The 18,013-nt window shown below is 33.4% G+C and overlaps 1 long non-coding RNA gene across 1 annotated transcript; it reads left to right on the plus strand.

Moving 5' to 3' along the window:
* The first annotated feature begins 3,415 nt into the window (after positions 1-3,415).
* LOC119083159 lies at positions 3,416-15,076 on the plus strand. The gene is made up of 3 exons (XR_005088809.1): positions 3,416-3,427; positions 8,910-8,914; positions 14,943-15,076. It is a non-coding gene; the product is annotated as an uncharacterized LOC119083159 (long non-coding RNA).
* Positions 15,077-18,013: the final 2,937 nt, after the last annotated feature.

The following is an 18,013-nucleotide window of genomic DNA, read 5'->3' on the forward strand; positions in this document are numbered from 1 at the left end:
TTTTTTGGTTTTTGTTTTTCACCAATACTACCATAAATGTGTACAATCCGAGTAGGTACAAAATGTGTTAGGAAGCATTGGTAAAGTTCCTCGGACAACCTTTTTTAACGAGGAATTTTATGTGCTGTACAATGTACAGTGTACATTACGCTGACAACAAAATGTTTGAATACCTACAACATTAAATATTCTTGTAGAAATAATAGCGAAAAAATTACTGAGAGCTGAAAACATTCAATTACGCTGGTCGGGACAGATCTGTCCTAACCTTTTGATGTACGCACCAGTCTTGGTGCATGACATCAATAATTTTATTGTTCTGTAATGCATCTGTCATCTTGTTAATCTATTGTGCTGTGATTAAAATATAACTTGATCTTTTATTAGTGAATTTGGCGGAATTTTCGTCATTAATTAATTGTGATTTTGATATTAATTCCTGCAGATATTTTTCTAAATAAATAATTAAACGAATTAAACTCAAAACGTATGCAGAAAATAAAGATCCAATTTTGGTCACCGTTGTTGTTATTTACATGCGCAATACATTGATCGTATTTTCTACATTGATCGTATTTTCACATATAGATAGAAACAACAACGGTGACCAAAATTGGATCTTTATTTTCTGCATACGTTTTGAGTTTAATTCATTTAACTTATGACCTATAATTTGGAAGATATCTCCACTAATTAATATCAAAATCACAAATAATTAATCAGAAAAATTCGGTCAAATTCGAAAACTCAAGCTCAAATTACATTTAATCACACCACAATTTGATTGACAAAGTGACAGATGCACAAGAGAACAATAAAATTATGTCATGCACCAAGGCTGATGCGTAGGTTAAAAGGTGAGGGTAGACCCGATCGGTTTATAAGATGTTTTCAAGTCTCAGTAATTACTTTGCTATATTGTCTACAAGAATGTTTCACGTGTGTATCATAAAACAACCCCGAGTTTCTATGCAAAATTTTGTTTTTAATGAAAGAAAGAGGTGGCATGGTGTCTGTATCGACCGCACATCTGATTATGTTATATGATATTACCTCTCCATTATATCTACCTTATCCTTTATGAGTTTGTTGCAATAATGTCGTCTGGGACAATATCGAAATTTGTGGATTGTGAAGTTTCTTTAAAAAAAAAAAAACAAAATTGTGTCACTACCTTCGTTTTGATAAGTGTAATGGAAAATCCAGCGGAAAGTATGTTCTAGTAACAAGGAGTGCTGATTTGAGTTTTCTCATCCATTTCCTTTTGCATAAGTTAATCAGTCGTTGAAAATAAACATACTCCTGCTATGAGACTTGACCAAAAAAAATTTCTAATGAAACTGGAAAAATTTTACATTTATTGAATTCCTCAAATATGTGATTCTGGAAGTCATGCAGATCTGTATACTTTGAGGATGACACACAGATACAGATACGAGGTTGACACACCATAGACAATAATAGAACGGATTTTCAAACAAAAAAAAATCATCTTTCGTGATGATTATTTATCGTCGGCGTAATTATTACGTAAATTAGTACGAAAAATTTAACGAAACTTAAGTGAGGTTACATCTGAGAGTTCCGAATAACCTCAAATCGAACAAAAAACGTATTGGATGGTGAGATGCCACACAAATTTTTATACATTTCAAGGGGCGGCTCTGTGAACGAAACATCTTTTGAGGTTAGCTTTGTGAAATTGACAACTCATTTGACACTTTTTGAGAGAAGAAACCGCTATTTGACACTGATCTATTTGATTCGGCATTGAACTAAAGCTACCAGCTTCGTTAAACTTCGATGACTCAGGGTCTAGACTCAGTATAGAGGTAAAATCACAAGTGAAAGACGAAATCATTTTCTAAATATTACATTTGTGATAACCGTACACTATCTATCCGACTTTCACTTAACAAATCTAACAGAATAAAAAAGTGAAGCCAACAAGGGAAGTAGATATTTACTTATACACAATAACTGCCTTTTTTGATTTGACACAGAGCCAAGTATTGTACTTTACTCAAAAACTTGAGGTACAGTTTCGCCGCCATGAAGTAATATTACCTCTATTCATGTATTTGAGTAAACGAGTAATTTTCTTGCACACAAAATTACATTCTATTTTTAAATGTTTTTAAACTCCCACTAGCAGACAATCAGCCACCTTATTACTATTTTAACTCTACAAACATTATCTAGACAAACAATCTTCTTTCCTCTCATAAGAAAAAAAAATTAATTTTGTATAAAGCTGTCGACTGTCGACGTCAAGTATTATTATAATCCGTGTGCTTCTTTTTAAAATAAATTGAACATCTCTTTGTGTTATGGCAACGTTGTCGTTGGTTATATTACATTATCATCATCATAGTGTATATCATATTTTTTTTAAAAATCCATGAAAGATACACTGTTTGTATTTTGTGTACGAAGTACCATTATATTCATTTATGGTATTCATCATTCATGTTCTTTTCATACATAAAATTGAATTGTGTACACATCAAATCATATACATAGATTTTTATATAGCGCGTTATGAAACTGAATCGCTTCGAGAGCACTTTACTGCGCATGATGTTGGTACAGAGAATGTGACGCCATTTCGTACGGCTTACGATGGTAACAGAGACCGCCTCTGACTCAACAATGTATGTATTTGGGTGTGAGTGTGAGAGTATTTGCTCCTCCTTTCATATAGTTGAAACCGCTTCCACACAAAGAATGTAGTGCGATGTTTTTCTTACAGGATCGCTGCTGTCAACAAGTAGAGTGACTAGAATTTAAGTGAGCTTCCATTTGCATGAAATGACATATTACTGATAACTTTATTTTTGTCACTGTCCAAAAATGCCAATGATTCGGCATTTCACACATATTTCAAAAGCAAAGGGATTTTCTAATAAATATCTGTTCATACCTTCAGCAGTCAGTCATTTTATTTTATTACATTAGAAGTTAGATTGTATATAACTGCCACAATGTAGAACATGATACGATGGGAAAGCTTTTATGTTTCTTTCAGTTCACTGCAACCAATATAGATGTCGATGGTTATTTATAAGAAACGCTCTTTAGGGTTGTTCGATTCTATTTTCAGTCATTCAGCGGCTGTATTTTACCCACATTGCTGTTATATAAATTATGTTGATAATATAACCAAGCTCATAGCCTATTTTTGGAATTAGATTCTTAAATATTCCGTAAAATTCTTCAAAAATTCACAGAAAAATTTATTTAGAAACATTTAAAATTGTTTAGGAATTTTCTGGAATTTTTAAGAATTTAATGTAAAACGAACGGTATGCCATTATGTCCCATTAATAGGACGGTAAAGCATAATTAATGAAACACTACCACACGAACAACAACGGACGGCATTTAAAATTACAGAACAAGATCAGAGGGCTTTAATATTCAACTCGTAAAGCTGATCTTTTAAATTCAATAAAATAAAATTTCTTTAGTAAGTACGAAACGTCTGTTGTGTTCTACGCTATTACTTCATAGACCATTTCAACAACAACAATTTTTACGTGTTACGGCATGTTTCATTTTCATTTACATTGCCTAATCACGTAAAGCATTGTACTTACGAGGTTCCAAGTTGTGTATTTGACAAGTGGGGAATACAGCCCTCCCCTTCGAAGTAATATACTATTACGGCAGAGTAAAATAAACCAGGCAGGAACTTTACTCTGTCGTGCAATTTTGCATACTTTGATGTATTTGATTTTTCTTTGGTCCGTTTGCATCAAGTGAAGCAGCACGGACTGGCTAAAATAACGCAAAATGAAACGTTATTACTACAAATGCCTCGTTCCCCATGCCTAAACTATTTTTTTTCCGGACCAGAAAAACGCTTTTTTAGGAATCCCGGCTGGTCTAATACTTATGCACTACTATTAATTCCAAAAATAGTAGCCATGCCCAAGGTGCAATGGAATAGTGAAAATCATTTATGGAAACATTTCTGTTGATTAAACGATGTTGTCCATTTTATAGCGAAATTACTGTAAGTTTTATTTATGACTTCGAGTACAAAGTAAACCGCCTCGATGAAGCGCTTCATTGAGGCTGTTTAGTACAAAGTGCTTTATTAGGCAAAACATCATTTGTCTAACAAAACCATTTGTTTTTGTACCTTGGTAGAATCATACAACGTTTTATGCAACAGAGGCATCAAAAGTTGCAGTTTTTGAAAATTAAAATGCTGAGTTGTAAAAACGAAGTAAAAGACATCGTATCGAGCAGAAGACGATACTTTATGAAATGAAATGTAGTACCAAAGATTATGTATCCAATCTGTGAAAAAAAAAAACATAAAAAAGAAGCAAAGAAACTAACACTCTTAATTAAATTGCACGATAATTATATTGTATTCCATCTCCATTTGAGAACTTTGAGAGGCAGCGAGCGACCCTATTTTTTAAAAAAAAAGTCGAAGTTACGACAATTGAACTTGCTGTAGTTAAAATCTGAAGCGGATTTTTTTTCGTGTTTTTTCCGTTTTTTGGTCGAATTACACAAGAATAAGTAGATTTCGAAAATGTTTTGTTATTATTACTGACATAAAAATTAATGTGGGCAAAACATCGATACCTTTCGATACAATGAAATTATTATGTTTGAACGTCTACCTTCAATTTTAAGCTTGTTATCACACGAACCTGTCTACGATAGCAAAATTTTAGGTGACCCATAATTTCACTAACAGCGATAATGAGAGTTGCAAGGCGTCATGACACTGCAGTGTTTCTTTCAACAAAAAAAGACCCATTTCCAAACTTGCTGAATCGCTTCTTTTTTGATAAAAGTCGGATTTTTACCGAATTCCCGCAGCTTCCTATGCAATATGTCTGTGTAAGTTTTAGAATCTAATTTTACTATTTTAATCTATCAACGCACTAAGTACAAAATGTTCCAAAAATTTTGCTAATCATAATACGGACTAAAGGACATGGAAAGTGTTTTAATGAAAACATTTTGCTTTATTTTTCTACATTAAAAAGGTTTCTCTCTACAATTTAGGCCCAATAAAAATCAATAATTATGCAAAACGTGACCAATGAAATCGTTCAACATACTTTTATTGCATTGCGGTATCGGCATTAAACACTGTTTTTCGGAGTATTATACCGAACATTAATTCTGACATAGTGTGCGATATGTTTGACGTCATTATTATTTACCTAGAGTTCATAAGCCTAAATTATTATGTCGATAAGTTGATCGTTTCCTCCATGAAACATGAAACATAAATATGACAAGGTACCAGTAAATATTGCACGCGTATCTTGAATTTCATTCTGACCTTACTCGTGTTTTGTGTAATATAAACTAATATAAACGAGTATATAACGCTGGCAATATTCCCCGGTATCATAATGTACTATTACATAGTTCTACTTCAAGTAGGTATGTGTCGAGGCGAACACCGTACATAAAACAGAAAACAAAAATGTTATGTTTTGCAATTTAACTATTTTCGAAACCACGTTCCGTTTCAGTAAGTATACACAGATAAAATTGGCATAACACCTCTAGCCAATTGAACTGCAACAAACAAAAAGAAAACCGAGACTACAAACGAAAAATGATGAATGACTTTGATGAAACGGGACCGTTGAGGAAATTTCGTGAAATGATAAAATAACACACAAACGAATCAAAAAAATGATAAATGGTGTTAATCTCTTATTAACAAAATGAATGGTCTTCGTTCGTTTATTATTGTTTACCGTTGATGGCAGCTCACTTATTATTATATATTATTATTATCGAAGTGCTACAAAAGAGCAAAGGAAAAGTGTTCAAAATCGTTATATTACATTGTGTTTGACTCGATTATCAACTCTATGAAAAGGAATATGAACTCAATTTATTTATTATTTATACGTCGTATATGAACCTCTTATGTGCCAGATAATTAACTAATTTATTTTTGTATATGAATTCGATTAACGAACGCTACATAATGATTGATTAATGGATGGATGGAAGCAAAATTTCATATTCGTGATCGTTAATGCGATTAATTTGTAACAACAATAAAAATCGATTATCTAATAGATTCAGTTTTGTTTCGGTTGCAAGAGATTAAATGTAGGGCACTTGTGAGGTCTCCGCATTGTTTCCTTATTTTGAAGTAGTTTGCGTTTCTCACAGGATTTTCGTTTGGCAATCTAGTAATCTTGTTTCTGATAATTTTGACGGGATCTGGAAAACTTGAGGTTGAGGTTCAGGTCTAAGTTGATATTTCAATCGGGGGCTTCAAGAGCGAATTATAATTTTGAGCGACCCTCGCAAACATAGAACAGAGCATAAAATTAGCATGTCGAATGGGCAATAGAGAACTGTTTAGTCAAAAAACCTTACTCAACTGCAGCACCTACTGTGTAACGGAGTTTAAGTAAAGATTAGTGAATTGTGTGGCCTATTCACGATTTTATTTTAATTGAATGCTCAAAAAAGACTGCTCACAATTATGACGCAGCCAGTAAAAAAGCGAAAGTTAAATTTAGAACAAGTAAAAAAATTTCCCTAACGTGCCCAAAATTCAGGCAGCGTTTCCACGTTGTGCGATTGAAATTCGTTGCAAAAGATAGTCCGTCGACTTAGCCTCACCAGTTGCCTTTTTCATTAATGATCCCAATTTGTCTAAAAATTTCTTCGTTTCGGGACATTACCGTTTCAGCCAAAGTTTAAATCAAAACATTTTCGATTCAAAATTGATCTGTTTCATAAAATGAGATTTTCCTTTTACAAAATGCATCGGTAAGTCTTGGGATCATTTTCCCTTTACGAAATGTAACAAGCTTAAGTGTTTCCGCGTTTTGTAAAAGGAAAAAGTCATTTTGTGCAATAGATCAATTTAAAATCGACCAATTTTTGGTGAAAACTGCAGACAAAATTTGGCTCACTTATACGCACACATTTTTCGGAATAACAAAACAGAGAAAGAAATTTTATTAAATAGTATTGTATCAACACAATCCCCTATAATGTTTTGAACGGTGTATAAATATATGGAACAAATTTCACACTTATTTTCGAGATCATATATTCCAGATTGTAGATATTTGATGTGTAATCAACCCTGAGGGTGACAATAATCCTGCAGAATAGTAAATGTAGATAGAAAGAGTGGAGTTATTAGATTGACAGCTTAACTGTAATATATGAGAATTCCCTTCAGAGCCAGCCTAAACGGTGTCATTTTACTTTTACCTTTATCAGTTTGAATCTGATGAACAATAAAAAAAAGTTTAACAATTCGGATATGAAAAAAATGGTTTCGGATCTGAACTGTTAATCCTGAAGTATTTCTGGGCTAATAAGAATGGAATTGGTTTTCATTTTCCCAGGCATTCTCAGTTTAGAAACTAGAACTATTGGCGTAGAAGCGTGGAAAAGTTCGTCAAGTGAAATTATATTCCGTATATTAAAGATAATTTGCAATCATGTTCCCATAATTATCGTCAGTTGCATCAAAGAATAAAGTACTCGTTAGATGCTCAACAGTCACGAGCGCTAAAGAATGAAAACAATAAAAAAAATCTTTTAATATCCCAAATTGAAACAAAAAATTCGCCCATCAGAAGACATGGTATTTGTCTAATTCAAAATCAATTACCCAACAATGAATTCAATAACCATGTAATTATCAACATAATTTACAATATACATGCCTTCACCTCTCTCTCCTCAAAATCTCTGTTGATCACAATTGAAAACACGAAAAATATTTTTCAAAAGTTAAATCAAAGAATGTTCTCATCCAACGATAGGTTTTTTTCTCGCTGTTATTTTAAATCTATCAACACATCATTATTAGAGCCCAATAAACATTTTTTAAAATCCCGAAACAAAATGCAAGCATTCAACATCCATGACGAAGACAGAAGATAAATAGAAAAGAAGAAATCGTTTCATTCGACTTCGTGGTTAGATACTCGTCTCAAATAAATATTTTCTTTGTTTAATTGTCTAAACACATATTTGTATTAGACATTATAACAATATTATAAAAATGTTTAAATTTTTTCAATTAATTGCCCGAGATGATATTGATCAGTAATATGGAATTAGAAGACGTTCTATGTGTGCTGAACTTATGTTTGGACCTGTTGGGTAATTTGTGCTCAGTCATTTTTATTGATCGACATGTTGAAAGTCAATAAATATGATATGCGCCTAATCCCTCGCTATACATATAATGTATCCAATAGAAATTTTTTTCTCCTCGAAAGTTTTTTTTTTCCTTTTGGTGCATAATCATTTTGTTTATATTGGTTTTTTCTTCTCGTGAATAGATTGGGATTCGTGTTTTTTCCCGGCACATCAGCGAAAAAATAGTTATTTATGTAATAAGAATCGTATGGAGGTATATTATCGCACTAGTAGTCAGATTGCCAATCCGAAGCGAAGCCGATAATATACCAACATACGATTCGTGTTGCATACAACGTTTTATGCAATGAAGAAAATCGAATAAATACCGAAGATAATCTTAGTGTGACTCTATGAACACGTGGCTTTTATCGCACTAGTGCGATAAGACCACCTGAAAATCCTTTATCGCACTAGTGCGATAAAATACGATCACAGGCGGCGTAAGTTATAAATATCATCAATGAATTTTTTTTATCAATTTGAGTGATCGAGAACACTGATCGTATTAAATTATATACATTTTCATTATGCTAATAAATTTGTTTCACTACCTATACATTAGCTAAATGTTTTTATAAATTTAATTTCTCATTGGACAAAATGTGGATGAGTGATATGGTAACGAAACATTTTATTATTTTTTATAATATTACTAAATGTTGGCAATGGCTAAATTTTTACTAATTCGTCAAAAATAATTTTTAATTAAGGTAGACTTGAAAATCTGCAAGTACAAGTGTCAAGTACAAGATTTTGCATTAGACACTAGGCGATTCTTCAACTAATAGAATCTCGCATTTATTTCTCTAGGGCGTTTATCTCGATATATCTATTGTTCTTGGCAGATAAAATAGCGTATGCACCTCTGTCCTTGGTACATAACTTCCGAATTGTAACATTTTACCCGATTTTTTGCTTTCGCTCGCTTTTATCATTACACCCGTTTTTGAGATTATAATTTTACTACAATCGCTAAACCGAACTGGTGTGCACACCAGTTCGGCTTAGCGATTGTATTACACACAAAAATTATCAAAATAAACATAGACGGAGAGGTGTATAATCTACAATTATTTTGCAGTAACACAGTGCAATAGACAAATGTTCGTACCACATCAAAAAGTGCAAATGGTACTTACTTACTTACTTACTTCGGCGGGCACTACAATCTACTATTGGTTTTGGCATCTTCCAGCAATCTTCTTCAATCGGACCTGTTCCACGCCAACGCACTCCAATCGCTTACTTTTGGTGCATTCAGATCCGACTCAACTGCATCTTTCCACCTAGCTTTTGGTCATCCTGGTTTGCTGTTACCATCGGGGTTTGTGTTTAGTTTCGGACGCTCCTCATCCATTCTTTGTACATGACCGAGCCATCTTAATCGATTGATTTGAATGAATTAGACTATATCGGGCTCATCATAAAGCTGATACAGCTAATGGTTGTATCTTCTTCGCCAATTGCCGTTCACATTGACACCTCCAAAAATTGATCGAAGAATTCTTCTTTCAAAAGCCAAAAGTGTCTATTCATCTCGTTTGGTCATGCACCAAGCTTCCGATCCATATGCTACAACTGGTCGAACCAGCTATCTGTACAGTTCACACTTAAGGTTAAGGATAATAATGTGTTATATGAAGGAAATTCATGGCCCGATCGAATGAAATAAATCTGATAATAAGGTATGTAGTACTTTTGTTTGCAAGAAATAAAGATGAGTACACACATGAATATGATTGAAAAATGTTGACATAAATTGTATGACCCATCTGTCAAACATTTATGATGCTTGGTGAAATCTTATGTAATAGTATGTTACGTCACTGTTTGTAAATATTTGTTTAGGGAAGTGTGAGTGCGGAACGAGCCGAAGGCGAGTGTAGTAATTACGCATGTCTAAACAAGCATTTACAAGCAGTGACGTAACACATTTTACATTGTTGGTGCATTTTCCCTGTCACAAGCAGTGATGTAAATTGCACTTTACTGTGCATAAGCATGTAAACGCTTATTTCATTCAGGCGGACCAAAAACGTCACATTCTCTCACCAGAGCACCAAAACAACAACTTTTTCAGTCACTATTTCTTTCACTTTTTACACCTTTCGTTCCCAATCACGTCACTTGTGTAGTCACGTCACTTTTCGTTCCCCGATATGTTAACTTCAATTAGGAATTTGTTACGATATACAACTTATACGTTGAAACAATTTCGGACTTCATTTGATATATTGAGTTAACTTGCGAAACATTGATTGGATTACTTTGATTCAGAAATATGAGTTATATCACAGTGATCACTGTGATCGCAGTGTATAACCCAGTAAACAAAGTAATCAATTCAAGTTTGTTTTTATGGTTTGTTCGGAATGTGACTTTTTGATCAGCCTGAATGAAATAGTTATTTACGTATCGATTGAGTAGGCCGAAAGAGTTACGTATTAAGTTTTGTATGCTTGTCAATTCAAGGGGCGAAAGCGAAAGCTTTCGCCCCGCGAATTGACAGCTTTACTTTCGGTCCTCTTAGCAAGCATACAAAACTTAATACGTAACTCTTTCGGCCTACTCAATCGATATGTAAATAACTATTGTATGCTTGCTAAGTGGACCGAAAGTAAAGAAATGTCAATTCAAGGGGCGAAAGCGAAAGCTTTCGCCCCGCGAATTGACAGCTTTACTTTCGGTACTCTTAGCAAGCATACAAAATAGTATATGTCACACGGAACAAAAACGTGCTTGTTTTTGACCACCCGGGTCAAAAACGCACCTATTTGTTCCTTATAACATAATATACTATTTTTCAAGCAGTTTACATGCAATTTGCACAGTCGCAAGAACTGTGTACCTTGTGTACTAGCCTTAATCAGTGGCACCCTGAGTGTTTAAATTGGAAACATTTCCAAAATTTACGAAGTACATCTGTTTGAAAGGTGGATATCAATCTGATCGTCATACAAAATGACAATTGACGAAATGTTACTTTGAAATCACATATCCATCTTTTCTACATTTTATGATGTGTGTTGTGTTGATGTGGTACATTTAAATGCGTACACAACAAATGTATCACTTTTCCATTCAAATTCAATCTTTTCATATAATAAATACAAAAAATGAACTAAATTCGGTTTGTGTTTACGTTGGATGCGTATTGTGAAAAACAACAATAATGCATTAAGATCTTTACATATAAGTTCACACATTATTATAATAAGAAAACTTTCCTCTTTTATGCTTTCTAAACATTTTTTTTTATTTATTGCAAAAGTAACTATATTGGGTAGATGATATACCCAGAAGAGAGTAATATGTTATTATGTTTTCTGCACAAAATAGAAAACCTATTTCGTATTTTTATTTAAGTTTACAAAAATCGGATTTGATTTGCTTTGCTGAATGTCAACAAAACAGATTTCTCAACTTTTGTACGGATTATACCATAATCTTTGACAGATATTGGTAAATTAGTGATTGTTATTTTGGGGTTTTTCATATTTCTGTTCCTCTGTGGCTGTTTGGTTCTTCGCGCTTAAGCCACACAATTTAAATATATCTTCGAATAACAGTGTACTGTACAAAAAATTATTCCCTTGAGCTGAACAGTTGTGGTTGTAACCCAATACAATGAAAATTATTCCAAATTTAATTCAAATATTACATGATGGGCAAGGGTAAAAATACCATGAGGTAAGCGAAAGCATGCAAATAAAAAAATAGAATCTACTTATGTGTTCGATAGGTTAGTTGTACTAGAATTTAGTTCCGGTGTAAAATTGACTGACTTACCACCATGACTGGATGCGTCGACTACTAAGTAGATAAAGCTTTTTTGTTTTTTATTCTCGTTTAGTTTTACGAATTAATTAATTTATTTATTTATCAAAAAAGATCCAGGATCCCTTTTTTCAATTTGAAATAGATTGCATTTAGGCTGCCGTAAGGGGATGTCGTACAGAAAAGTTCATGTATTTTCCAGGAAGATTGATGAGAAGTGTAATGAAAATTGTGTTATTTTGTTACTAAAATCGGAAGTTGATACGAACAGTTGCCTTCGGCGCGGGCTCTAACTCTCGCACACGGTTGTTTTTTTTTCACTTTCACCCCTTGTCATTCAATGTACTATCACAGATCTATGAAATTGTCAACGACAGGATGCAGGATGAAACTCACTGATCATGAAGTACGATATAAGTCGTATTGCACATAACCACATACATATTACACCAGACGCGCCGACTATCAGTGGTTTGTATGAAATGCGACGAGGGCGATTTTTTTTTGCAAAGCCTGGTGAAGGTGAATAGGATAACGACACTGGTTACGAGACCCCTTAAGATCTGTTACGAGCCTACCAAATCTATTGTTCTAAGGCTCGTAACTGATACATTGTTTCTTATGGTAAGAGGAGGCTCGTAACCGGCGCGGCGCGGGGCCGTTGCCCTACTATAGCAAAAAATTAAGGCCTTCGGCTTAGGATCACAATCACCAACTCGTTAAAATAAACATTTGGGCACAGGTACATAATATTTATTGCAGCAATTGTGGCTTGAAAATATTGCACAAGAAGCAAGCACTTTATTTTTCCAAAAAAAAAAACAATTTTTAGAAACGCATAAATGAATATGTCGGCCATATTTGTTTTAGAAATCGTTTCAATGTCGTCAACAAACACTAATGGGCAAACAATTCAAATTACGAGTTTTTCACTTAGTTTCTTAGTTTAATATGAAAATGTCACAAAATCAATTGTGTTATTGTTACAATATTGTTATAGGACGTTGTGACAACTGATGTTTTTGGGATCAATATTTTTAAAGAAGTGTGTGTGTGTGTGTGGTGTATGAGCCGATTTCGCCAGTGAGCTAGATTCGTTTGTGTAACGTTTCAATGCAACAACAGATTGTTTGTTTTTTCACTTTTTTGTGAGAAGGAAAAGTATTTGCCTAATTTTTTTTCGTAGTTGTTCCTCGGGCGCATACATACATGTAATGTTATTTTCCGGAGGGGCATGCATTCAAACTATGTACGTTGGGTGCTGCTTGGTAGCTCATTACATTCGGAATCAATTTGTGAACTCGCGAACTCAAGCGTGTGTTTTAAGCGCCTTGGAAACTGTTATTTTGACTTGGGTAATTGTATATCTCGCCTTCGGCTCTACCCTTGTCAAAATAACAGTTTTCAAACCTTGGCGCTCAAACACACACTTCTGAGTTCCGCTCGTATCACAAATTCATCCCTCATGTAATGAACTACCTCCGCAGCACCCAATGTAACATACTATTGTTCTAAATGCAATTTTGCATCGTTTACTCGAACTTTTTTGAGAATATGTTCACTTATAAATTGATTCTCCTCCTTACATGTTCAATAATAGAAAACTTAATTAATTTATTCACTTACCTCATAAATTTTTCTTACTGTTACCAACATCGTCGTTAATTTTAATTTTCACCTAGATACGAAAAGAGCCATCAACCAAAAATGACATCAATCGAATGCACAGTATAAAACTGCACAGAAACAAAATAAATGAAATGCATCCTGCAAGCACACCTTTTGGTATATTAAAGGTGATTACTTAAGAGAAAAAAATGCCTAAAAAATGACTCACAAAAAACGATTAATTTATCTTTACTTCTCGCACATATATAACTAATATGATACCATGCGATTAAGGTAGATTAAATTATCATTTTCTAAAACGCTTTGGGAAATGATATTTTGCTACCATCAGTTTTACACACACACCATTAGTGTCTGTCTAAGTTTATGTGGTACGATTTGAATAATATATTTGACGCAATTAATCATTTAAATGAACTTTGGGCGTTGGGATTTTAAATTATTTGAATGATAATTCAGTGAAGATTGAGTCAATCAATAATTAAGTTCAGATTTTATTAATTGAGCGAATGTCGCCGGTCCGGTTTTTTTTTTGAAAGGGGTTGATGAATAATTATTGAAATTATCTTCATTCTTCATGATGCCAAAATGTTAAAAAAATTATTTCTTACCGACATTTTTATAGTGGTAGGCAACCCGAGCAAGCTTAATAATTTTTTTCCTCATTTTCCGTCCGTATCATATTTTATTTCATGGAACAGTCGAATGATTAATTTTGTATAATCCGTCAATGCAGACAGTTGACGTGTGAAATTCGTATTATATTTTGGTTATTAATCTACCCACAACATATTAAAAGGTAATATCATTCATATATGAAAAACGACAAGTAATAATGTTGCGTGTGTCGTTATTACCATTGTATAAGACGAGATAGATAAATTATTTTGATCTCATTATTCAACAACATTTAGAAACGGATTCGGTTTTGATATAAATAGTAAATTAATTTACTTATCAATGGGGCCGAGGTCGGTAAACATACAAGAAGTACCATTTTCATCATTTACCCTATTGCCCAGTCAGGGGCGCCGACTAATATTTTTTAATAGAGGGGCTCATTGAAGACCGAAATTTTTTAATAGGGCTCACTGAACAAATTTTAGTTTTAAATAGTAGGGCCCGAAATCCCAATAGTGGGTCCCTGTGCCCAGTAAGGTATTTTATTCAAAAACTTGATGTAAAGTTTTGGATCCGTGCAGTAAAGTTAACATTACCTCACGTTTTGAATAAAATATCATTAGAACGACAAACTCTAGATGTGACCTTTGTTCAAATTGTTTGATTGAAGTTAAAGAAAGACGAAAACTCGGGAATATATCGTGACGATTTGTGTCTTACTCCAGGAACATATACAGCCAGCTCAGAATAGTTAGAAATATTCATGCGACTCTCTGTTTTTCTTAGTTCCACACGTTCCACACATTTCATATGTTAGTATTATTCGGGCTATACTCGGATTTACCGCTTATACGCGCACACGTAGAGTTAGACAAGTAGCGTAATGTCCACAGAGTGTGTGTGTGCAATATAATGATAGAAGTGTGGAACTGTTGGAACTTAAAAAACAACCAAACACATGAATTGCTTGCTATCTAATCTGCGATTACTGTAATTCTTTTTTTTAACTTATAATCTGCATGATTTTATCGTAAACTTTATGTTTAATTTTTCGTTGAAAAAATGTGAAAAAACAGAATAAACTTCAAATCTGTTGTTCAATTTTAAGATATAAATATAACAGATTCACACAAAATATTTTTTCGTCAGTTCTAACGTGTAATTTCCTATGTAAGACCATATGAGTGAGAGTCAATTTATTGTGAAAACTTAAACGTGTTGTGTAGATATATGACCAGTTGGCGTGGGTGTGGTGTGGAGTCTTTCACTCTTAGTTTGACAATCTACGTAGGTTTTCGAATGAAGAGAAAACCTTCGAGGAAACGTGAAGTATACTATTTGTCGTCCGTCATATGTGTGAATGTATCAAAGTGTGTATTTGTAGAAAAAAGGTAACTTAATATTTATGCACTTATACTGAAATGAAATATAAGAAAGAAAAACTCCTCATAATGACCATATCCCATAAAAGCGCAACAAAAACTGATAATCATCTTAATAATTATATTACTTTTGTTCGCATTTTATGTTGTGTTATGACTATATTAGCTTAGAGCCTGAACGAAGTGTAGGCATTAAAAGTACGTGAGCTCTCGGTATAATGATAATTTATATTTTTACAATGAATGAAATGTATGTACAAGTCAAGTTAATTTGAATGCTGCAACAATATTGTAGAAGGAAGCTGAGAATCATGAAGATTAATTTAAATCGATGCACTCGCAACCAAGTAAGCTTGTAGGAAATGTGTTGTTCTATTTCCGTATTAAATGGCTGTGATTGCCTTCGAAACCTTCAATAAAATTAGATTTTATTTTCTTGACAAAATTTGGATTTTACAATATCTCACCGATAAAAGTATTGTAAAATCTTAATTTCATTTGAGTAAAGGCAAGCATCATCCCGGCGCATACCACCTACAATGCTTCAAACAGTAGTAGGATATACAAGATTCTACGGTATTTTGTCTTTTAGGAGATTATTATTTCTCTTTCCTTCTAAAAAATTACTGAGAATATCACAAACCTTCGACAAATTAATACATTCCTTCCTTTTTCATTATTTTTTAAAACAACAAACTCTTTCCGGCAAGGTATTGTGTTTTTTTTTTGCTACGAAAACAACACGCACTTAGTCGGATCGAATAAGTTTAAACAGCGAAGGAATAAAACATTTACATTCAATCAAAGACGTTAACAAAAATTCACATGAAAAATTTATAACAAAAACTCTGCCTGCCGCTCTCAAATAGTAGATACTTAAATCAAAATATATTTGATAATACAAACGCGGGCCAAAGTGAATATTGTCAACATGTCGAACAAGCAGCAATCATTATAAACCATAGATTTACATTTGAGAGGTGAAACGATGGCGCTATCACTTGTGAGATGTCCATGTATAATTTGGGTGCTGATTACTGATTATGATAGAAACAAATTTTTCAGTTTAGCTTTAAGTATTCCAATTGTAATTTTGTAGTTTTTATATGTCCACGATTTCTGGAATATAGTCTAACCTAATTTAACCTAGCGCAATAAAATGCATTTAGTTCCGGTGTATTGTGTAAAATTGATTAGTTTTCCACCGATATTTTTAATAAGTGCGAGGTGGTCATATTTACAAAATTGTTCTTCAATCTCAATCATGATTGAATACGTTTACATCCAATGAATGTAGGTATTAGCAGCACAATACACGAAAAAATTAAAGTATACTCTCGATGTCGTGTGCGTACGAAAAAAATATGAAGTTAACATACAATTTGTCTAAGACGAGACTTTCACCATTCTTGTTGTATATAACACCAACACCCCCTATTTATTCCGCATACAAGACTCTCAATATTCGATTCAATTGATGCATTATATTCTACATAAGTGAGATCTAATCGTTCGAGGAGTTCGATTTATCAGTCAATGCAGCTCAAGTGTGTGCTCTCAAGATGGTATGTGTCCATTCGGAAAATAAATTAGGAAAAAAAAATCGTTGATTTAGTGAGACTTTCGATTCTTTCTTTTTTCGTTAGAAATTGAATTATACTGTCGATTTTGACCTGATACCGTCATACATAAATAATAGAATTGTAAACGGTGCGCTCTGACTTATGGTGGTATAATATTATTCCAACCATAGAGTCACGTTGCCATAACGTTGAGCTATACTTGGTGTGTTGTTGTGTTTTGCCTCTCGCTGCAAACTTATCTGTAGCATCTAACACCATGATCGTATTTAATAAATTAGCTGGGTAGGCGTTAACTTTACGCTTTTAGTTACAAATTATATGCTGTGGTTCTACTGGTAGCACATTTGTGTTGTACAATCATCTTTATAACTAAATGATATATATACTCTCCTGTATTTGCAGCCATGGTATTTTGATAATGGAACAGTAACGAAAAGCGTTAGCAGAGAGAAACGGGCAACTGACTTCACTGCGACTTTCGCTGTAAATCTACGATCGGGACATTATTTGCGTAAATTGAATTGTACGATAAATAGCAGGGCTTACTTTAGAGAATTTTAATTCTGAAAATTCCGAAAATTCTGAAAAAGTTCCGAAAAAGTTCTGAAAAATTCCGAAAAATTTCAGAATTTTTTCGGAACTTTTTCGGAATTTTTTCAGAATGTTCGGATTTTTTGGAATTAAAATTCTCTAAAGTAAGCCCTGATAAATATACGTAGAAAGTCTTTTATATGTGTAAATTAAGTGAACCATGAGCAAAATTGAGCATAGTTCAAGCACTTCGAAAAAATAAATCGTACACCGCAATTTTTAATTCCATGTTAATCTTAAAAACAATATCTT

Source organism: Bradysia coprophila, unplaced genomic scaffold, assembly GCF_014529535.1.
Source record: "Bradysia coprophila strain Holo2 unplaced genomic scaffold, BU_Bcop_v1 contig_561, whole genome shotgun sequence".
NCBI classification, from domain to species: domain Eukaryota; kingdom Metazoa; phylum Arthropoda; class Insecta; order Diptera; family Sciaridae; genus Bradysia; species Bradysia coprophila.